The sequence below is a fragment of the Cherax quadricarinatus genome, chromosome 88 (assembly GCF_038502225.1).
Source record: "Cherax quadricarinatus isolate ZL_2023a chromosome 88, ASM3850222v1, whole genome shotgun sequence".
NCBI lineage: Eukaryota > Metazoa > Arthropoda > Malacostraca > Decapoda > Parastacidae > Cherax > Cherax quadricarinatus.
In genome coordinates, this window is record NC_091379.1 from 10,533,820 (window position 1) to 10,558,908 (window position 25,089).

The following is a 25,089-nucleotide window of genomic DNA, read 5'->3' on the forward strand; positions in this document are numbered from 1 at the left end:
CTTACGACAGTCTGTAATCAATACCACGTAAGACAGAAGCTTGGTATATTGGATGTTTTTATTAATGAGATCAATACGTCACTCCCTGTCCAATTCTTCCTGACATGTTTGACAGAGTGAATTTCGCTGATAGAATTTCTATTTAATGCTGTGATATTTATTTGTGTATGTATGTAAGTGTTTATATATATATATATAATATATATATATATATATATATATATATATATATATATATATATATATATATATATATATATATATATATATATATATATATATGCAATAAGATCACAGTAAACAGGTGATTTCAAAATATGCAAAACTCACATTATCAAGGAACTATAGTTCCTTGATAATGTGAGTAGTCACGAAAGCGCTTGGAATTTCTCTATTCTTTCAGAGTGGTTGTTTTGCATATATATATATATATATATATATATATATATATATATATATATATATATATATATATATATATATTGAGAGTATGATCCCTGGGGGGAAGTATTATTTCAGGTCGAGGGAATAAATATTATTTGAGAGCTTTAATATTCACGGAATCATCAGCAACTGAAATAAATAAGGAACTATTAATTTGGTGCGTTAAAAAATATTAATTAGTCAGAAAATATAAATTAGACCGGTGGTGACACTTTGTGATCTGTGTTGAAGGTTGTATTGTGACTGTAATTAATTATGTGTATGTATGTGCGTGTGTGTGTGTGTGTGTGAGAGAGAGAGAGAGAGAGAGAGAGAGAGAGACCAAAGCAAAGTCCCCTTACATCCCAGTAGCTCATCTGCCTCCCCAGCTTCCTCCTGTGTCCCCTTGATGATAAACCCAGACCCACACAAAGGTGTTAATTAATATTCCTCTCCTCGGTTTAGTAAATTAGTCAGTTTGTCTGTGCTGCCACTACGCCACTTTGCAAGTAGATATTGCATACTGCTTGCTTTGAATAAACTGTTTGTTTTCCTGTGCAACTATAATCGGTTCACATTAAGGAATGTTGAAAATATTGAGTCATATGTATATATAATTTTTAGTTGATTTTCTTCATCTTATTCGCATGACCACTAATTCACATAATTTCCAATTCACATTACCTCCACTTCGCATGACCTCCAATGGTTTGATCATATCTGAAGTCTGTTGAGGTCTACCTGAGGTTTGTCACGGATGTCCCTGTGTCCCTGTATCTCTGTGTCCCTGTATCCCTGTGTACCACGTGTTCCTGTGGGAAATCTTTGTCTCCACGTAAATAGAATGTTGAATAAACTGTACTGGCTGTCTTAGTCAGGGCCTGTATCCTGGACAATGTCCAGAGGCTTGTGTTACGGCTTTTTTCTCCCGGGTAGTGGAGGAGGGATTCAGAGCAACAGTGCCATCTGGCACTCGTTAATGCGCACTGCAAGTATTAAGAGCCTTATACTTGAATTTGTGGCATTAAAGCCACTAGTCATGCTAACGAATGTTGGGAACATTCTATAATCTTACCTTCACATAGAGCACTGAGGTCCGTGGTTCGATCCCCGGTACAGGTGGAAACATTAGGACGTGTTTCTTTAAGACAACTGCTGTCCCTGTTCACCTAGCAGTAAAACAGGTACCTGTGTGTTAGTCGTCTGGTGTGGGTAGCATCCTGGGGGGACAAAATTTAACTAATTTGCCCGAATTGGTCTACATAACAAGCGGTTTTGTATATAATATGTCATTGATGTCAGCTAAACCTGTATACCTTGTACATGAACTTGTAGAAATAAAGATTATTATTATTATTATTATTATTATTATTATTATTTACCAGCTTGGTGCTGAGGTGCATACATTTGCCTGTCCAGCAATATTCCCTCCGAGGCAGTTTTAAAATGCCTTGAAGTCTTCAGTTTCGCGTGAGTGGTCCTGCATGGAGGGACAGAGCGTCTTCAGTACGACTTGCAGTGATATCTAAAAAAAAGAGCGGGATTAGAAGGCCCCCATTACGTCATTAATGGGCTATGTCGCCTCTGAGAGGAAGCAAGGGGTCACACATCGTGCTTGGGCTCTCGGTATCAAGGGTACTGCAAGTATAAGAATAATAAATGGTTATAATAATAACAACCAAGATTTTCAAAGTGGTGTAGTGGTAAGCCAGTGGAAGGCCTCGGCCAGATAACCAAAAGCTCCAGTGGCGGGTCATCATATGAATAAGACCCGCGTCAGGAAACACTTGTCCTGTTAGCTGGCCCATTTTACCTAACCTAACCTTGCAAGCATAGTCTAGGTGTGTTGACAAATGACTGTTATGGAACAATATCCAGATGGAAGGGCTGTTCGTCTCATAGTCACTCGACCACTAGTCGATAAAAAGCGACCGCGGACCGCAGACATCATGTGATCTCAGGTACTGTATTTTCCGGCGTATAAGGCGCACGAGTATATACGATCGTATAAGACTATGTTTCCAAGTAGTTGTAACGTAACATTAGTAAACAACTGCTAAAGCGTAACCCAAAGTCTACCCTTAACCCTGACCTTGAGCATATAAGGCGCAGGCTGATTTTCTATGTATGTGATTTCATTCATAAATTACTCGTGAAGGCTGGTACCCCAAACAGGATGAGGTTGAAATTACTCTCTGAGGCTCCATGACCACGTATGTTTTCGCATCAGGGAAAACACTTTCAGTGCCGCTGAGCGCCTGGTGTTTGAGAATTTGTTGTCCAGTGGATAGTGATGCATACTGTGTTCTGTTCTCACTGGGCTGGGCATGGGAACGTAGGATCGAGGCCTGGCCAGCCACAGTTCTTCATTTTTATCGTGATTTCATTAATATATATATATATATATATATATATATATATATATATATATATATATATATATATATATATATATATATGCGGGATTACCAAAACTGTTGTCCAGAGGGCTGAGGAAGGGTTGTTGAGGTGGTTCGGACATGTAGAGAGAATGGAGCGAAACAGAATGACTTCAAGAGTGTATCAGTCTGTAGTGGAAGGAAGGCGGGGTAGGGGTCGGCCTAGGAAAGGTTGGAGGGAGGGGGTAAAGGAGGTTTTGTGTGCGAGGGGCTTGGACTTCCAGCAGGCATGCGTGAGCGTGTTTGATAGGAGTGAATGGAGACAAATGGTTTTTAATACTTGACGTGCTGTTGGAGTGTGAGCAAAGTAACATTTATGAAGGGGTTCAGGGAAACCGGCAGGCCGGACTTGAGTCCTGGAGATGGGAAGTACAGTGCCTGCACTCTGAAGGAGGGGTGTTAATGTTGCAGTTTAAAAACTGTAGTGTAAAGCACCCTTCTGGCAAGACAGTGATGGAGTGAATGATGGTGAAAGTTTTTCTTTTTCGAGCCACCCTGCCTTGGTGGGAATCGGCCAGTGTGATAATAAAAAAAATATATGTCGTGCCGAATAGGCAGAACTTGCGATCTTGGCTTAAATAGCAACGTTCATCTTGCCATATAGGACAAGTGAAAATTTGTGTATGCAATAATTTCGCCAAAATCATTCTGAACCTAACGAAAAAAATATATTTGATTGTGTTTGTTTAGTATTAAATTATTGTAAACGTTATTAAAATATATTTAGTTGGGTTAGGCTAAAATAAATTGCTCTTGCTTTAATACGGTTAGGCAAGTTTTCTAAGATTCTTTTGGTGCAAAATTAAAATTTTTTACATTAACATTAATGAAAAAAATATACCTTTAAACGTATAAGAGAAAATTTCAGAAAGGACATAATTTTAAATGAGTTCTTGCTAAGTGACCAGTTTTACATATTCGGTACGACATATTATATATATATATATATATATATATATATATATATATATATATATATATATATATATATATATATATATATATGTATATATATATATATACAGAGGGAGTGTGTGAGTATGAGAGAGTGAGAGAGAGAGAGAGAGAGTGTGAGTGTGTGTGTGTGTGTGTGTGTGTGTGTGTGTGTGTGTGTGTGTGTGTGTGTGTGTGTGTGTGTGTGTGTGTGTGTAACATCAAACACATACAAGTCCCTTGTCATACTTAATTTTCGACGACACATCTGAAGCCTACAATGAGAATTGAAAACTCTTTTTTTTTTCTCAAGGGCTGAGGGATAACAAGCTCTTTGTGTCGGAGAGCTCTTGTGACTCAGCACTGTGTGTTGCATGTGCATAACCAGAAAAATATATTAAAAAAAAAAACAGGAAGAGTTATGGCGTGTATTACAGAGCAGGAGAGGCCTTGCTAACTGTCTGCTGGGTAATACAGGGTGTTTCATAAAAATGACCCCAATTTCAAAGCAGTATATACTGAAATTGGGCACATCTCTTTGAAACACCCTGTATATCCTCTGACGCATAAATAAATGACCACTAATTATTTTTCCACCTGCTGCCTCACGCTAAGTAATATATTTGCCTCGCAATCAGACATTTACGCACGTATAATGAGTAGTGGAGGTGGGAAGTACAGTGCCTGCACTCTAAAGGGAGGGGTTCGGGATATCGGTTGTTTAGAGTGGCATCTAAACTGTCGTATCTACGCGTCTCTGGCAAGACAGTGGTAGTGTGAATGATGGTGAGAGTGTTTCTTTTTCTCGGGTCACTCTGCCTCGGTTGGAGACGACCGACGCATTGAAAAAAAAAATTCTCTAGCATGAACCACCAGTGTCATAATATGGAAGAGTGTGTTTAGTAACGTCTACTCGCTTCAGCTACACATTGTTGGTACTTCTCCAGGCTGAGGGACTGACCTCCCTGAGAACTTTTACTACCACGCCTTAGACGCCTTCTGCTTCTGTATTGGACCGAAGAAGGCTACCGTGCAGGTGAAACGTTATAGTCAACAATAAAGATAGCCAAGTTGTCGTTATTATGACTTACGAAATCGTAATAACACGATTGCAAATAAGCCATACCACGGGTGGGGTTTGAACCCGCAATCAGAGAGTCATAAAACTCCAGACCGACGCGTTAGCCACTGGACCAGATAGCTACAATAAGATTCATCCAACTAGGTATATTTCTACACCATAGGAAGGTTAGCATAGGCACCACTGTGACCACAAATGCAAGATTTTACAGACGAATCTCCAGCTAGCGTGGCCGTGACAAACTCTAGCTCAGGTCCCGTGAAAGCCGTCAACATGGTTCACGAAATCGTAATGACACGATTGCAAACAAATCATACCACGAGAGTCACAAAACTCCAGACCGACGCGTTAGCCACTGGAGTTTTGCGACTCTGATCGCGGGTTTTAACCCCACCCGTGGTAAGGTTTGTCATTAGTATATGCCATTTTCAAAACACCTGCACTACAAGACAACATTCACTAGATTTCTTCGTTGAAAAATATCACCTGTACATTCACTGCTTCTTCCTTGACTGAATTCCTCAAACTTCCGGGTCACGTTAAACTTTTCTTTCTCTCCATTGAATACTTTTGAGATTTTTTTTATCTCTAATGGGATAAAGACATTTTGAATAATTCAGGACCTCTTCCAAATTTTGTAAGAGAAGTAAAGTTGCCAGGGCACACTTAGGAAGCCGGTGTGTGTGTACTCACCTAGCTGTGGTTGCGGGGTTCGAGTCACAGCTCCTGGCCCCGACTCTTCGCTGGTCGCTAATAGGCCCACTATCTCTCTCTGCTCAGTGAGCTTCAGTGTATCTCTTCTTAAAGGTATATATGGATCCTGCCTCCACTACATCACTCTCCAGATTGTTCCACTTCCTGACAGCTCTATGACTGAAGAAATACTTCCTAACATCCCTTGTGACTCATCTGAGTCTTCAGCTTCCAGTTGTGACTCCTTGTTGCTGTGTCACATCTCTGACATCATGTCCCTATCCACTCTGTTAATTCCTCTAAGTATTTTCTGTGTTTTGCCCCCCTCAGGTCGATTTACACATGTGACTTGTAAATGGTCGAAGATGGACCGAAACGTCGTCATAAGCTCCTCACTCCTATGTGTGGGTATTTCTAATATATCGTAGCATGCTGCCTCCTTCCTCTCCTCCTTCCCTCTCCTCCTTCCCTCTCCTCCTTCCCTCTCCTCCTTCCCTCTCCTCCTTCCCTCTCCTCCTTCCCTCTCCTCCTTCCCTCTCCTTCTTCCCTCTCCTCCTTCCCTCTCCTCCCACCCCTCTCCTTCTTCCCCCTCTCCTCCAGGTTCACTGTAGCGTGTTAATAAGTGTTCAGGCGACGTAAGACGCTACCGAAACTGCCACTTTAAAAGTTTGGAAAGTTCTTATTTGTGAGTTCTTAAATATGTATGACCTTAATGTGCAGCTGACTGAACTGCTGCTGCTGCTGCTGCTTCTGCTTCTGCTGCTGCTGCTGCTTCTGCTACTGCTTCTGCTTCTGCTGCTGCTGCTGCTGCTGCTTCTGCTTCTGCTACTGCTTCTGCTGCTGCTGCTGCTGCTTCTGCTTCTGCTTCTGCTGCTGCTGCTTCTGCTTCTGCTTCTGCTGCTGCTGCTGCTGCTGCTGCTTCTGCTTCTGCTTCTGCTGCTGCTGCTGCTGCTGCTGCTTCTGCTTCTGCTGCTGCTGCTGCTGCTTCTGCTTCTGCTTCTGCTGCTGCTACTGCTTCTGCTGCTGCTGCTGCTGCTGCTGCTTCTGCTTCTGCTGCTGCTTCTGTTTCTGCTGCTGCTTCTGCTTCTGCTGCTGCTGCTGCTTCTGCTGCTGCTGCTGCTGCTGCTGCTGCTGCTGCTGCTTCTGCTGCTGCTGCTTCTGCTGCTGCTGCTGCTTCTGCTGCTGCTTCTGCTGCTGCTGCTGCTGCTGCTGCTTCTGCTGCTGCTGCTGCTTCTGCTTCTGCTGCTGCTGCTGCTGCTGCTGCTTCTGCTGCTGCTTCTGCTGCTGCTGCTGCTGCTTCAGCAGACTTAGTCCAGACACCTGCTTGTAGGCTATACGCAGCCCTGTGAAGGAGTTGCTTAGATGCAGGTGAAGAGCTTTTGATTCAAGGAATTAGAGCTACTTCTAATTACTCTCGATTACATCCAGTTCCCCAGGTTCCATATTGCAATAATAAATATAATAATTATTATAGAGTAACTTAATATGGAGTGTTTATCTAAAATTATTAGTCTGCGATATATATATATATATATATATAATTCTATATATAATTTTACAACAATAATTCCATTACTGCTTTCATTAATCATATTACTGCATTCATTAATTCCATCACTGCCTTCAACAGTTATACGCCAATCTTAAACAAATTCCAATACTTTCGTTTCCCGTCACTGCTACCATAACCGTACGTAATTTCTTCTTAAGGAGATAGCGAGAAGAGAGAAAAATCGCGCCGCAAACTTCAGGTCTTCTTAGCGAGTGAAAATCCTACTGAATCCGACTTGTCCAAGAAACTTACGTCTTTTTCATGTAAATGTTTCTGGCTGGAAGCTGAGATAATCCTTAGAAACTTTACAGTGCTTGGAATATTAAGGTCACTGGAAAATATGAAGGAAAAAAGAGATGGAAGGTTAAAGATTCCGAGGTGTAGATGGATGATTGTTAGGTCTGGAAGATGTAGGTGGATGTTAGATCTGGAAGATGTAGGTGGATGTTAGATCTGGAAGATGTAGGTGGATGTTAGGTCTGGAAGATGTAGGTGGATGTTAGATCTGGAAGATGTAGGTGGATGTTAGATCTGGAAGATGTAGGTGGATGTTAGGTCTGGAAGATGTAGGTGGATGTTAGATCTGGAAGATGTAGGTGGATGTTAGATCTGGAAGATGTAGGTGGATGTTAGATCTGGAAGATGTAGGTGGATGTTAGATCTGGAAGATGTAGGTGGATGTTAGATCTGGAAGATGTAGGTGGATGTTAGATCTGGAAGATGTAGGTGGATGTTAGGTCTGGAAGATGTAGGTGGATGTTAGATCTGGAAGATGTAGGTGGATGTTAGATCTGGAAGATGTAGGTGGATGTTAGATCTGGAAGATGTAGGTGGATGTTAGATCTGGAAGATGTAGGTGGATGTTAGATCTGGAAGATGTAGGTGGATGTTAGGTCTGGAAGATGTAGGTGGATGTTAGGTCTGGAAGATGTAGGTGGATGTTAGGTCTGGAAGATGTAGGTGGATGTTAGGTCTGGAAGATGTAGGTGGGTGTTAGATCTGGAAGATGTAGGCGGATGTTAGATCTGAAAGATGTAGGTGGATGTTAGACCTGGAAGATGTAGGTGGATGTTAGACCTGGAAGATGTAGGTGGAAGTTAGGTCTGGAAGATGTAGGTGGATGTTAGATCTGGAAGATGTAGGTGGATATTAGGTCTGGAAGATGTAGGTGGATGTTAGATCTGGAAGATGTAGGTGGATATTAGGTCTGGAAGACTTGGGTGGATGTTAGATCTGGAAGATGTAGGTGGATGTTAGGTCTGGAAGATGTAGGTGGATGTTAGATCTGGAAGATGTAGGTGGATGTTAGATCTGGAAGATGTAGGTGGATGTTAGATCTGGAAGATGTAGGTGGATATTAGGTCTGGAAGACTTGGGTGGATGTTAGATCTGGAAGATGTAGGTGGATGTTAGGTCTGGAAGATGTAGGTGGATGTTAGATCTGGAAGATGTAGGTGGATGTTAGATCTGGAAGATGTAGGTGGATGTTAGATCTGGAAGATGTAGGTGGGTGTTAGATCTGGAAGATGTAGGTGGGTGTTAGACCTGGAAGATGTAGGTGGAAGTTAGGTCTGGAAGATGTAGGTGGATGTTAGGTCTGGAAGATGTAGGTGGATGTTAGATCTGGAAGATGTAGGTGGATTATAGATCTGGAAGATGTAGGTGGATGTTAGATCTAGAAGATGTAGGTGGATGTTACGTCTGGAAGATGTAGGTGGATGTTAGATCTGGAAGATGTAGGTGGATGTTAGATCTGGAAGATGTATGTGGATGTTAGGTCTGGAAGATGTAGGTGGATGTTAGGTCTGGAAGATGTAGGTGGATGTTAGGTCTGGAAGATGTAGGTGGATGTTAGATCTGGAAGATGTAGGTGGATGTTAGATCTGGAAGATGTAGGTGGATGTTAGATCTGGAAGATGTAGGTGGATGTAAGACCTGGAAGATGTAGGTGGATGTTAGGTCTGGAAGATGTAGGTGGATGTTAGATCTGGAAGATGTAGGCGGATGTTAGATCTGGAAGATGTAGGTGGATATTAGACCTGGAAGATTTAGGTGGATATTAGACCTGGAAGATCTAGGTGGATGTTAGGTCTGGAAGATGTAGGTGGATGTTAGGTCTGGAAGATGTAGGTGGATGTTAGATCTGGAAGATGTAGGTGGATGTTAGATCTGGAAGATGTAGGTGGATGTTAGATCTGGAAGATGTAGGTGGATATTAGATCTGGAAGATGTAGGTGGATGTTAGGTCTGGAAGATGTAGGTGGATGTTAGATATGGAAGATGTAGGTGGATGTTAGACCTGGAAGATGTAGGTGGATGTTAGACCTGGAAGATGTGGGTGGATGTTTGATCTGGAAGATATTAGGGTACAGATCTAAAAGCAGCAAAAGTAGTAGTACCAGTACCACCACCACCAGTACCATCACCACCAGTACCACCACCACCAGTACCACCACCACCACCAGTACCTCCATCAGTATCACCAGTACCACCACCACCAGTACCACCACCACCATTACCACCAGTATCACCAGTACCATCACCACCACCAGTATCACCAGTACCATCAACACCACCAGTACCACCACCAGTACCACCACCACCAGTACCACTACCACGAAGCTCGTGTCTTGTATATCTAAACATAAAGCTGGAGACTTGTTGGTCTAGAAACAGGAAGCTAGTGGCTTGTAGATATAGGAGGGACCCAGTGGCTTGTAGATATAGGAGGGACCCAGTGGCTTGTAGATATAGGAGGGACCCAGTGGCTTGTAGATATAGGAGGGACCCAGTGGCTTGTAGATATAGGAGGGACCCAGTGGCTTGTAGATATAGGAGGGACCCAGTGGCTTGTAGATATAGGAGGGACCCAGTGGCTTGTAGATATAGGAGGGACCCAGTGGCTTGTAGATATAGGAGGGACCCAGTGGCTTGTAGATATAGGAGGGACCCAGTGGCTTGTAGATATAGGAGGGACCCAGTGGCTTGTAGATATAGGAGGGACCCAGTGGCTTGTAGATATAGGAGGGACCCAGTGGTTTGTAGATATAGGAGGGACCCAGTGGCTTGTAAATATAGGAGGGACCCAGTGGCTTGTAGATATAGGAGGGACCCAGTGGCTTGTAGATATAGGAGGGACCCAGTGGCTTGTAGATATAGGAGGGACCCAGTGGCTTGTAGATATAGGAGGGACCCAGTGGCTTGTAGATATAGGAGGGACCCAGTGACTTGTAGATATAGGACGGACCCAGTGGCTTGTAGATATAGGAGGGACCCAGTGGCTTGTAGATATAGGAGGGACCCAGTGGCTTGTAGATATAGGAGGGACCCAGTGGCTTGTAGATATAGGAGGGACCCAGTGGCTTGTAGATATAGGAGGGACCCAGTGGCTTGTAGATATAGGAGGGACCCAGTGGCTTGTAGATATAGGAGGGACCCAGTGGCTTGTAGATATAGGAGGAACCCAGTGGCTTGTAGATATAGGAGGGACCCAGTGGCTTGTAGATATAGGAGGGACCCAGTGGCTTGTAGATATAGCAGGGACCCAGTGGCTTGTAGATATAGCAGGGACACAGTGGCTTGTAGATATAGGAGGGGCCCAGTGGCTTGTAGATATAGGAGGGACCCAGTGGCTTGTATATATAGGAGGGACCCAGTGGCTTGTAGATATAGGAGGGACCCAGTGGCTTGTAGATATAGGAGGGACCCAGTGGCTTGTAGATATAGGAGGGACCCAGTGGCTTGTAGATATAGGAGGGACCCAGTGGCTTGTAGATATAGGAGGGACCCAGTGGCTTGTAGATATAGGAGGGACCCAGTGGCTTGTAGATATAGGAGGGACCCAGTAGCTTGTAGATATAGGAGGGACCCAGTGGCTTGTAGATATAGGAGCGACCCAGTGGCTTGTAGATCTAGAAACAGGACGCTGGAGGCTTATTGATCTAGAAAGAGAAAGCTAGTGGCTTGTAAACCTAGGAGGCTTGTATATCTAGTGGCTTGTCTATCTAGAAACACTAAGCTAATGGCTTGTAGATCTAGAAACATGAAGCTAGTGGCTTGTATATCTAGGAGGAGGAACCCAGTGGCTTGTAGATCTAGAAACAAGAAGCTGGCAGCTTGTATATCTAGGAGGAGGAACCCAGTGGCTTGTAGATCTAGAAACAAGAAGCTGGTAGCTTGTATATCTAGAAGGAGGAGCCCAGTGGCTTGTAGATCTAGAAACAAGAAACTGGTGGCTTGTATATCTAGAAGGAGGAACCCAGTGGCTTGTAGATCTAGAAACAAGAAGCTGGTGGCTTGTATATCTAGGAGGAGGAGCCCAGTGGCTTGTAGATCTAGAAACAAGAAGCTGGTGGCTTGTATATCTAGGAGGAGGAGCCCAGTGGCTTGTGGATCTAGAAACAAGAAGCTGGTGGCTTGTATATCTAGGAGGAGGAGCCCAGTGGCTTGTAGATCTAGAAACAAGACGCTGGTGGCTTGTATATCTAGGAGGAGGAGCCCAGTGGCTTGTAGATCTAGAAACAAGAAGCTGGTGGCTTGTATATCTAGGAGTAGGAGCACAGTGGCTTGTAGATCTAGAAACAAGAAGCTGGTGGCTTGTATATCTAGGAGGAGGAGCCCAGTGGCTTGTAGATCTAGAAACAAGAAGCTGGTGGCTTGTATATCTAGGAGGAGGAGCCCAGTGGCTTGTAGATCTAGAAACAAGAAGCTGGTGGCTTGTATATCTAGAAGGAGGAACCCAGTGGCTTGTAGATCTAGAAACAAGAAGCTGGTGGCTTGTATATCTAGAAGGAGGAACCCAGTGGCTTGTAGATCTAGAAACAAGAAGCTGGTGGCTTGTATATCTAGGAGGAGGAGCCCAGTGGCTTGTAGATCTAGAAACAAGAAGCTGGTGGCTTGTATATCTAGAAGGAGGAACCCAGTGGCTTGTAGATCTAGAAACAAGAAGCTGGTGGCTTGTATATCTAGAAGGAGGAACCCAGTGGCTTGTAGATCTAGAAACAAGAAGCTGGTGGCTTGTATATCTAGGAGGAGGAACCTAGTGGCTTGTAGATCTAGAAACAGAAGGCTTTTTTTGTAAATCTAAATGCAGGAAGCTGGTAGCTACTAATTCCAGAAGATATAAGACGTATACATACTGAATCTAGAAGTTTGATGAAAGATTCTAGGTGGACGGATTGTAGGAATTGGTTTCAACACGAGTTAGATGTCTGAAACTAGTTATATTAGTTAAATGGACACTTAAATAATAAAAAAAGGCACAATACCGTGACTGGAACGATACACAAATAACCCGCACATAAAAGAGAGAAGCTTACGACGACGTTTCGGTCCGACTTGGACCATTTACAAAGTCACACTTTGTAAATGGTCCAAGTCGGACCGAAACGTCGTCGTAAGCTTCTCTCTTTTATGTGCGGGTTATTTGTGTAAATGGACACATCTGCTGCAAACGGCTTGACGAAACTCCTGGAGAGCGAAACGTTGCCTCAATAAAAATGTCACATTAGTTGTATCTGTGCCCATTTACCCGGTTTTAGTTAGTGCCACAGTAGGCACTAACTAATGGAGGAGATGTAAACGATTTTAAAGTGTTTGACAGAGAACACTGTATACTCCTGGAATATTTATTGAGGTGAGCTTGGCCATAAGAATCATACGTACATTGTGGTATGTGTTCCATTTTGTATTAAAAATAATAATAATAGTGATAATTTTTATTTCTACGAATACCTAAGTACAACCTACACATACCATAGCTGACATCAATGCCGTACCACATATTAAGTCCCTGGTTATGCAGAGCATTTCGGGCAACTTAGGTTAATCTTGTCCCCCAGGATGCGATTCACACCAGTCAACTAACACCCAGGTACCAATCTACTGCTAGGTGAATAGGGAAGCAGGTGGGAGGAAACACGCCCACTGTTTCCACTGGTACAGGGGATCTAACTCCTGACACTCATTGTGAGCCGAATGCGTTACCAACTGAGCTACGGGACCTTCCTACTCTCAGAGGATGATGGTACAGTAACATTAATGACTGACAACACCAAGACATAACCACTGGTACAGGGGATGAACATGGCATCTTGGTGGCAATATAAACACAAATGCAGTATAATGTGATCCTTTATTGACTACGTTTCGCCCACACAGTGGGCTTTTTCAAGTCACAAACAGTTCTGTTTGTGACTTGAAAAAGCCCACTGTGTGGGCGAAACGTAGTCAATAAAGGATCACATTATACTGCATTTGTGTTTATATTGCCATTGTGTCGGTATTTTATACCATTTATTTCCATGGCATCTTGGTACAGAAAACACCTTGGACAAGCTTTTCAAGTGAGAAGTGTTGGATCTGAGAGGGACATGACCTCTCAGTGGCTACATTATCACTACTACTACTACTACTACTACTACTACTACTCTGCACCTCTCCTTCCGACAGTATTTAAGTCTCCGCACTGTCGCTTGATCTTCAGATATTTCCTGACTATGGAACTGAACTTCTCCAGGCCGAGGGACTGACAACCTCAAATTCTACGACTACAAGGGTGATGGACTGATTACATCGTCTTCACATCTCTATTGTTCCTGCCTACTTTCTGTATTCGACTGAAGAAGCCTACTGTGTAGGCGAAACGTTTCGGAATAAAGTTGTCTAACTGTTGCATATGTGTCTTACCTAACAACGGTACAGGGGATCTAACCCCTGACACTCATTGTGAGCCGAATGCGTTACCAACTGAGCTACGGGACCTTCCTACTCTCAGAGGATGATGGTACAGTAACATTAATGACTGACAACACCAAGACATAACCACTTGCCATTCATTACACGATTACGAAAAGCGATTGAGTGTAAGTCATTCTTTGTCCACGGACACGAACGTCATTATAAGGGCTCTTTGTGTAATGCTGAGTGCCAACCCTCACCCCTTCTCAGGATATCAGTGAGTAATTATTTTCATTTTCCAACGTATATTGCAGTTTCTCAAGTATTCTGTTACCAAGAAGTTCTCGTCCCATCTCACAATGGAAATATAAACACAAACAGTACAATATGATTCTTTATTGACAACGTTTCGCCCACACAATGGGCTTTATCAAGTCACGTCAACGTTGTTAATAAAGGATCATATTGTACTGCTTATGTGTTTATATTTCTATTACGTGGAGTTTACCTGGAGAGAGTTCCGGGGGTCAACGCCCCCGCGGCCCGGTTTTTTATACCATTTCTACTCATGTGTGATGTAATGGTTTAGAAAGCCCACAAGTTGAAGAATGATACACTTATGCAACATCTGGGAATCTTAAGTGAGGAAACGTTTGGCCAGCCAATGGCTTCTTCAGTCGAATACAGACAAGAACGGTAAAAGATAAGGAGGAGAATGAGGTAATTAGTCCCTCAGCCTGGAGTCATGTGTTCGGTCCATCAGTTTTGAGAAAAGTAAGGTTTGTCAGGAAACAGGACAAGTGTTTCTTGACGCGGATCTTAGTCATATGATGACCCAAAGCTGCAGCTGTTGGTCGTCTGACTGATACCTTCAGCTGGCTTACCCTTCCGCCTCTTTAAAAATTATGCTCACAATTACAACCATTAGACATACGGACAACATACATGCTTGCAGAAGTGGCCTATATAGTGCAGTGAGTAGTGTAGAAGCCGGAGGCGGCGGAGTCACCACTGGATGAATCCACTAATTTAAGTAGGTCAGGTGGGCGTAGAATTTCCTGTATCAAGATCCTACATTATTACTATTGCATTGACGTTTATTGCCTCCTCTTCTACCTCATTTCCGTTGCAAACCCACACGTCATTTTTACTGAAGACTCCGAGGCACGCGACTCTGTGCTGAGCCATCTCCTTCAGCTACGATGTTCACAGTGTCAATCCAGACGTTGAAATGCATCCAAAATTTCCACGTAAATTTAGCATCTGACGATAATCTAGACGCTGACTATGAACTCGAAATTCGATTCTGATCCCGAATTTGCATGAGAATATAATTTTACTTCCTACACAACTGCCTTTGGGTATCAGGAGAACTGTTAAGGGCACGTGGGTAAGTCGGGGTATACGACGCCAAGTATTACCGCCAAGTCTGGTAGAACGCCAGCCGCTGCCGAGCAGAACTCAATTACAGAGTAATATTCGCTTTGAGTAGAGCTTCATCAACTAAATAACCAACAACTTTCTAACATACAAAGCTGCCGGGATTGAGAACTGTTATTTAATCTTCTTATATTTATGGAAAATAACCACAGAGGGGGAAAATATTGAAAGATCGTGAGAAATCACAAAAACGCTTGGAATTTCACTATATTTTTCACAGAGATTGTTTTGGTTGTGATGTCACTTGTTTGCTATGATCTCATTATCATTATCTCCGGCTCTCTCATCACGGCTAAATTAAAAAAAAGAAATGTTCCAGCAATACTAACTACACAAAAACAGAATTATATAAGTAGAGGTAAAAAATCATGTAGAATTTACAATTGTTATGGTCGGTAAATATTTACATAATTATTCGGCTGTTAGGTTAGGTAAGGTTTGTCAGGAAACAGGACAAGTGTTTCCTGACGCGGGTCTTGTTCAGAATAATCTTGCATCCTCGTCAACCAGATCACCATTAATAGAAGTCAACAAAGAATTCATCAGGAAATTGGACACATGCGCAAGTAAGACATTATTGCTATGATTCACTCAACACGAGGTTTGTCAAGCCAAAGATACATGGACTCAGAGGGTAAATAAAAGGAATAAGGCGAGGTGTCCGAAACGTGGGGGCTTACTTGAGGACAGTAGTAGTAGTAGTAGTAGTAGTAGTAGTAGTAGTAGTAGTAGTAACAGCAGCAGCAGCAGCAGCAGCAGCAGCAGCAACAACAACAGCAGAAGTAATATTAATACTAGTAATAGTACTAGTAATAGCAGCACTAATAGTAGTGGTAGTAACAGTAGTACTCAGTGGTCAGTCGTCACGTGAGGTCACAGACCCTGAGCTGCCTTGGGGATTAGTGTGGACGGTTACAAAGCATGGCTTGCTTCTGCAGTGTTTTAAAAATTGAGGTTGGAGAGTTGAAGGAGGAGGTCTTGCTTCTCCAGGAGGAGATTAGGAGGCTGAAGGTCCACCTCAATGGGTCTGGGAGAGAGTGTGAGGTGGCTGGAGTTGTGGGGAATGAGGCTTCTAGCAGCGAGGTGCAGTCTGTCTCTCGCTGTGAGGAGGCTGTAGTTGGGGAGGCAGCAACGGCTACCAGCAGTGAGGTGCAGCCCAGCACCTGCTACAAGTGGCGAGTAGTTCACAGTAATGGAAGGCGCATCAGAGTAAGGAAAGTTAAGAGTGAAGATCTGAAGGTAGGAAATCGCTTCTCTGTTCTTCAGGATGAATGTACTTCAGTGGCCAGTGAAGGTAAGGGTACTACTGCCCCTGCTAATGGAGGTAAGCGCATTCTTGTGGTTGGTGACTCTCAGGTAAGATACATTGACCGTGCTTTTTGTAATAGGAATAAGAAGATGAGAGATAGAGTGTGCTTCCCTGGAGCTGGTGTTGGGGACATTGTCAACAGGCTGGATAATATCATGTCAGGTAATGGGAGCAAGCCCATTATCTGTCTCAGTGCTGGTGGAAATGATATTGGGAAGGGTAGGAGAGAAGAGCTGCTAGATAAGTACAGGTCAGCTATAGATTTCATTAAGTCTAAGGGAGGGATCCCAATCATATGTAGCATCTTGCCTAGAAGGGGAGTAGGAAATGAATGGTTGTCTAGGGCAATTGGTGTAAATTGCTGGCTAGACAGATACTGCAAGGAACTTGCAATCCCATTCATTGACAACTGGAACAACTTTTATGGCAAACATGATATGTATGCAAGGGATGGGGTACATCTCTCGGGGGCAGGGGTGGTAGCACTTGCAGACTCGATTGAGAAGGCCATTGGTGAAATGCCTATGATTTTAAACTGATGGAAGATAGAGGTATGGGTGTGTGTGGGAAACAAGCAGGTTGCAACACTTGGGTTGGAAACAGTAAATGTATAAAAGGCATTCAGCATGAAGTTATAAATAAAGACAATAGATCAGGTCAGCAAACAAAGGGGGACAGCAGAGGGCAGCAAGGGACTAGCTCCCTTAAGGTTTACTATACTAATAGCAGGAGTGTAAGAAATAAGATAGATGAGCTAAGATTAATTGCAAGTGCAGGAGACATAGATATTATTGCTATAACAGAGACCTGGCTCAATCTGAAAGATAGAGAGATGCCCTCTGAATGTCACATACAAGGCTATAAATTATTCCACACTGACAGGGTCAACAGGAAAGGTGGTGGAGTAGCGATGTATGTCAGAGACAATTTAAATTGTTGTGTTAGACAAGATATTAAATTAGAAGCGTCAGCCACTGAATCTGTTTGGTTACAGCTTCTCGAGGGCCGAGAAAAACTAATTTTGGGTGTGATTTACAGGGCCCCAAATCTTGATAGGGAGTGCAGTAAACTTCTATGGGACGAAATTCGTAAGGCATCTACATACGAAAATGTTGTGCTAATGGGAGATTTCAACTATAGACAGATTGACTGGAGCAATTTGACAGGAAATTTAGAGTCAGGTGACTTTCTTGATACGATCCAGGATTGTTTTCTAAAACAGTTTGTGACAGAGCCAACTAGGGGAAATAACCTCCTTGACTTGGTTCTTGCCAGTAGGGAAACACTAATTAATAATCTTGAGGTTAATGATGAGCTTGGGGAAAGTGATCACAAATCACTCAGTTTTAATATATCATGGAATTCCCCTAATAATGGCAATCAAGTCTCCGTCCCTGACTTTCGCTTGGCTGATTTCATAGGACTGAAAAATTACTTAGGTAGGCTGAACTGGAATGACCTGACTAAGGGTCAGGTAGGTGGTGATGGTTGCCGATATGATGTTTTCCAGGGCATAGTTCTAGCTGCTCAGTCAAATTATGTTCCAAATAGGGAAATCAGATCAAACAAAAATGATCCTAAATGGATGAACAATAGATTAAAATATCTGATTGGTCAAAAGAGAGGCATATATAGGCAAATCAAAAGAGGAGAGGGGCAATTGAGAAATCGATATATTCAGTTAAAGAGAGAAATAAAAAAGGGAATTAGAAAAGCAAAAAGAGATTATGAGGTTAAAGTTGCAAGAGAATCGAAGACTAACCCAAAAGGATTCTTTCAGGTATACAGAAGTAAGATCAGGGACAAGATAGGCCCACTCAAAAGTTCCTCGGGTCAGCTCACTGACAGTGATAAGGAAATGTGTAGAATTTTTAACACATACTTCCTCTCAGTTTTTACACAGGAGGATACCAGCGATATTCCAGTAATGATAAATTATGTAGAACAGGACGATAATAAACTGTGTACTATTAGGGTCACAAGTGACATGGTCCTTAGGCAAATAGATAAATTAAAACCTAACAAATCCCCAGGCCCTGATGAACTGTATGCAAGGGTTCTAAAGGAATGTAAAGAGGAGCTTAGCACACCTTTGGCTAATCTTTTCAACATATCACTACAAACTGGCATGGTGCCAGATAAGTGGAAAATGGCAAATGTGATACCTATTTTCAAAACAGGTGACAGGTCCTTAGCTTCGAACTATAGACCAATAAGCCTAACCTCCATAGTGGGAAAATTTATGGAATCAATAATTGCCGAGGCAGTTCGTAGCCACCTTGAAAAGCATAAATTAATCAACGAATCTCAGCATGGTTTTACAAAGGGGCGTTCCTGCCTTACGAATTTATTAACTTTTTTCACTAAGGTATTTGAGGAGGTAGATCATGGTAATGAATATGATATTGTGTATATGGACTTCAGTAAGGCTTTTGACAGGGTCCCACATCAGAGACTATTGAGGAAAATTAAAGCACATGGAATAGGAGGAGAAATTTTTTCCTGGATAGAGGCATGGTTGACAAATAGGCAGCAGAGAGTTTGCATAAATGGGGAGAAATCAGAGTGGGGAAGTGTCACGAGCGGTGTTCCACAGGGGTCAGTGTTGGGCCCCCTGCTGTTCACAATCTACATAAACGACATAGATGAGGGCATAAAGAGCGACATCGGCAAGTTTGCCGATGACACCAAAATAGGCCGTCGAATTCATTCTGACGAGGACATTCGAGCACTCCAGGAAGATTTGAATAGACTGATGCAGTGGTCGGAGAAGTGGCAGATGCAGTTTAATATAGACAAATGCAAAGTTCTAAATGTTGGACAGGACAATAACCATGCCACATATAAACTAAATAATGTAGATCTTAATATTACGGATTGCGAAAAAGATTTAGGAGTTCTGGTTAGCAGTAATCTGAAACCAAGACAACAGTGCATAAGTGTTCGCAATAAAGCTAATAGAATCCTTGGCTTCATATCAAGAAGCATAAATAATAGGAGTCCTCAGGTTGTTCTTCAACTCTATACATCGTTGGTTAGGCCTCATTTAGATTATGCTGCACAGTTTTGGTCACCTTATTACAGAATGGATATAAATTCTCTGGAAAATGTACAAAGGAGGATGACAAAGTTGATCCCATGTATCAGAAACCTTCCCTATGAGGATAGACTAAGGGCCCTGAATCTGCACTCTCTAGAAAGACGTAGAATTAGGGGGGATATGATTGAGGTGTATAAATGGAAGACAGGAATAAATAAAGGGGATGTAAATAGTGTGCTGAAAATATCTAGCCTAGACAGGACTCGCAGCAATGGTTTTAAGTTGGAAAAATTCAGATTCAGGAAGGATATAGGAAAGTACTGGTTTGGTAATAGAGTTGTGGATGAGTGGAACAAACTCCCAAGTACCGTTATAGAGGCCAGAACGTTGTGTAGCTTTAAAAATAGGTTGGATAAATACATGAGTGGATGTGGGTGGGTGTGAGTTAGACCTGATAGCTTGTGCTACCAGGTCGGTTGCCGTGTTCCTCCCTTAAGTCAATGTGACCTGACCTGACTAGGTTGGGTGCATTGGCTTAAGCCGGTAGGAGACTTGGACCTGCCTCGCATGGGCCAGTAGGCCTTCTGCAGTGTTCCTTCGTTCTTATGTTCTTATGTTCTTAACAGTATTCAAAATAATTGTAATATACGATCATTTCAGATAACTGTATATTAAAACTGCACATCACAATCAATGTACAAGTTTATTATAGGATCTGCCTTAGTATCTTGAAGATAAAGCCGCCGCTCTTGTTTGGTGTTGCTATGTCCCAGACGGGACATAGCCTGGGAATTATTCCTTAATCGTAATGACAACAAAATTACCATCCTTCTCAGCAGCCTATTTGTCCTAGACGTCTCCATAGCACAAAACAGCTGATACCTCTGTCGATCAGATAACTGAAGAACTTGTCTGAAATAACGCGTTTCTACGTGCAGGTGCGGTAACTTAGAACGTGTAACATCTGGGTATTTTTGTTGTAGACGTATCGCCATCCAGTGGCTTTATCAATACAACTTCAAGGACATAATTTGAAGCCTTGGAGATGGCGAAGAGCACTACGGTGCTGAGGGACTGATTACCTCAACTTTTGTAAATAGTTCTACAGTCTTCTCATTATGTCCTTGAATTTGTATTGATAAAACCACTGGATGGCGAAACGTCTACAAGATACCCATATGTTGCATGTGTGTCTAATTATTCATTCTTCTCTGTATTAGACTGAAGAAGCCACTGGATGGCGAAATGTTTCCTTATTAAAGATACCCAAGTGTTGCACATGTGTCTAATTCGTCGACTTGTGTAATGTTTGAGTGTTCAACCAAAGCTTCTCCAGCCACCTGATGAAGCGATGTACGATCGGTTAATAAGGTTAGATTAAGTAATATTGGTCAGGAAAAAGGACAGTGTTTCCTGACGAGGGCCTTGATCGTATCATGACCAGCTAGTGGAGCTTTTGATCATCTGAGTGATGTCTTCCGCTGGCTTTCTGGTTATAATACCTATTTTAGGAACCAGACATCTGCTAGTAGAAATGCCTGGAAGCTGCTTTAATTTCTCTCCCAGACACAATAACAGCAAAAGAAGGGCAGCTTGATCACCTCAGACCCTCTTTAAAAACACACACAACTCCGCTGTCACTTAACCCATCGTGCACGTGTACTATTGTTACAGTTATTACTACTGCTATTACCACTACTATTGCTACTACTACTACTAAAACTACAGTGGATGTGACTTGGACGTGCCTAACATGGGTCAGTAGGCTTGATGCAGAGCTCATTCTTTATGTTCTTGCCACTACCACTACATTTACTCTCAATAATATCGCTGCTCTCAAGTACACCCCACATTACTAGATCCCCAGTCTACTACCTTTATATATATATATATATATATATATATATATATATATATATATATATATATATATATATATATATATATATATATATATATATATATATATATACTAAAACCTTTTCTCTTATACTTTTAAAGATATATTTTTTAGTTAATGTTCATGTGAAAATTAATAATTTTTTTACCAAAAGAACCTTAGAAAACTTACCTAACCTTATTATAACAAGCGCAATTTAATTTAGCCTAATCCAACTAAATATATTTTAGATAAGTTTAGAATAATTTAATACAATGGACTGAAAGTTTTCGTTAGGTTCAGAATGATTTTTGCGAAGTTATTGCATACACAAATTTTCGCTTGCCTTATTCGGCAAGAAGTGTAGCTACTTAAGTCAAAATCGCAAGTTTTACCTATTCGGCACGACACACACACACACACACACACACACACACACACACACACACACACACACACACACACACACACACACACACACACAACTTGCTGCTTTTTGGCAATGCCTGTTTGGCTGTCCCACCAATTAGGGACAAGTCACTAGCAACACATGTTATTAGGGCAATAAATGCATTCCCAAGGGATGACAACCTCGTCCGTCTCCCCCCTAGGGCGACAAACACCCGCCGGGCAAATGCCAACAACAGGACATCCGACGCCTCAAAAATCAGAGCCCAAACTAGTAAAAAAATAGAAGAGGGTAATACTATTGGAGCTCTGAGACTTATAACCAGTGAGGATACCATCGCTCCCAAGGACGTCAGCACGGCCTAAGCTCTGAAGGACAAACATCCACCCAGGGCTCCCAGTGCCAACATTGACCTCCCTGACATTGCAGCAGGAGAAGAACATCTAACCTTACAGGATGCTGATGTGTATAAAGCTGCTATGTCATTTCCACAGGGCTCAGCAGGAGGTTTCACCGGTTTAAGGCCTCAACACTTAAAACAAATACTCATTCCAGCAATTGGTGAGGTTTCAGAGAGGCTGCTGTCTGAACTCACCAAATTTTCCAACCTGTGCCTGGCTGGCAATGTTCCAGAGGCCATCAGACCCCTTTTCTTTGGTGCCTCATTGTGTTCTCTCCGGAAAAATGATGGCGGAATCAGGCCCATTGCAGTGGGTAACACCATTCGGCGTCTAGTCGCCAAGGCTGCAGTAAGAAGGGTGAGTCAAGAGGCTGCTGCAATTCTGAAACCAACTCAGCTCGGTTTCGGCGTTCAACAGGGCTGTGAAGCAGCTGCCCACGCAGCACGAGTATATATCAAAAACATGTCCGATGAAAAAGCCTTGGTCAAATTGAACTTTGCCAATGCTTTCAACTCAGTCAGAAGGGATGCTGCTCTCCAAGCAGTTTATAGAATCTTCCCTTCCCTTTATCCCTTCATAGAATCGTGTTATAGTGTGACTTCCAAACTATTGTTTGGGGACCATGAAATTGACTCACGTGAGGGCGTGCAACAGGGGGACCCTCTCGCCCCCTTTCTATTCTGTTTGGTCATCAAGGAAGTCACGGAAGCACTCTCCAGTGAGCTCAATATCTGGTTCCTGGGCGATGGTACCCTAGCTGGCACAACAGAATCTCTCCTAGAAGACATCAGTAAAATTAAAGACATGGGAGAAAGCCTGGGCCTTTCTTTAAACCCCACCAAATGTGAAATAGTTTCTACCAATCAACAGATGATCCAGAATATTAGTGTCGTTTTACCAGGAGCACGAGCCATTGATCCAGCCAATAGCACTCTCCTTGGTGCTCCTCTTGGGTCCAATGCCATCGATCTGATCCTAGAAAAAAAAAGTCTCAGACCTCCGGACGATGGAAAGCAGGATGAAAGACACTGACACACACGATGCCTTCTACCTACTCACCAGGTGCCTGTCAATCCCAAAACTTACCTACTTTCTGAGATGCTCCCCAGCCTTCAGCAGTCGAAAACTCAAGGAATATGACTCTCTCCTTAAGACCATGCTAGAGAGTGTATTGAATCTTTCCCTTGACGATGGACTGGTTGCAAGTCTCACTTCCGGTCAGGCTTGGAGGGCTAGGAGTACGCAGATCCTCCCAGATTGCTCTACCAGCTTTCCTTCCCTCTTCCATAGCATCAAACGAGTTGATAAGACAAATTCTTCCCGATATCCTCAGTGACTCAGCAGGAATAGAAGACCCTAGCTATGCCAGTGCCATCACCGAATGGGAGACTCTTGTGGCTCCAGCACCAAACCCTAGTGCAGCACTGGCTCACAAACAGTCAAGCTGGGATGGTCCGATTGCTGAAAAGGTGCTTGCCAACATGCTCAGGGCTGCAACATCAGATAGGGAGATTGCCCGTCTCCAGGCTGTGAGCGCACATCACTCCGGGGACTTCCTCCAAACAGTTCCCATATCGGCAATGGGAACGCGACTCGACCCTAAGACCCTCCGTATTGCAGTGGCTCTGCGCCTTGCTGCCCAAATTCACACAGAATATACGTGTATTTGCGGCGAAGTACAAGCAGACCAATACGGTCTACATGGTCTTAACTGTTTCAAAACCAAGGGCTGGCATGCAAGACACAATGAGGTCAACGACATCATTAAGAGAACCCTTGCTACAGCTGGATGCCCAGCCGAGAGGGAGCCCCGATCACTAGCAGCCAACAATACCCACAACCCAGCAAACCGCCCCGACGGGATCACCATCTATCCTTGGAAGAATGGCAAGCTCTTAGCATGGGACTATGCCTGTGTGTCCACACTGGCTGACTCCTATATCCATCACAGTGTTTGGCGACAGGGAGGAGCTGCTGACCACAGGGAGGAGTACAAGATCAGCAAGTACAGGGACATTAGCCAACAGTATCAATTTGTCCCAGTGGGATCAGAGACCTTGGGATCATGGGGAAAAATGTCACGTTTCCTTAAAGAATTGGGTTCCAGACTCATCGACACCACCAGGGACCCAAGGGCAGCCACTTTCATGTTCCAGCGTCTAAGCATAGCCATCCAGAGAGGAAATGCTTGGTGCATACTTGGCTCACGTCCAGCCTCGGAGGAGCTGGAGGAAATTCATGATCTTTGATACATTGTGCCATTGTATTGATGTTTATGTTTTTTTCTGTAAATGTATTCTGTTTATTAATAAATGTTCACATAGAATATAAAATATATAGGGGGTGGTAGGAGAAGAAAATATTCAAACAGCTCCGGGGAGAAGCTTGAGTTTTCCCTGAGGTACGTTTATTGTCTTCTCTGAGGATGAGGGTCCCCATTCCAGCTATAGAGGTGGTACTTCCCTATATATATTTTAATTTAAAATATATATATATATATATATATATATATATATATATATATATATATATATATATATATATATATATATATATATATATCCTGGGGAGCTTCCAGTATTCGGTAATCTCGTAACAATTTCAGCATTCGAGCACACAGTAAATAATTATTTTCTGGTGGTATATACACAGAAATATCGTGCCTGCTGTTCCATGCAGGTGGCAGTGAGTGAACAACCCTGCACTCTGTCTAATCCGCACCCTGTCTAGTCCGCACCCTGTTTAACCTCCACTCTAACCTGCACCATGTCTAACCTGCACCCTGTCTAACCTGTACCCTGTCTAACTTGCAC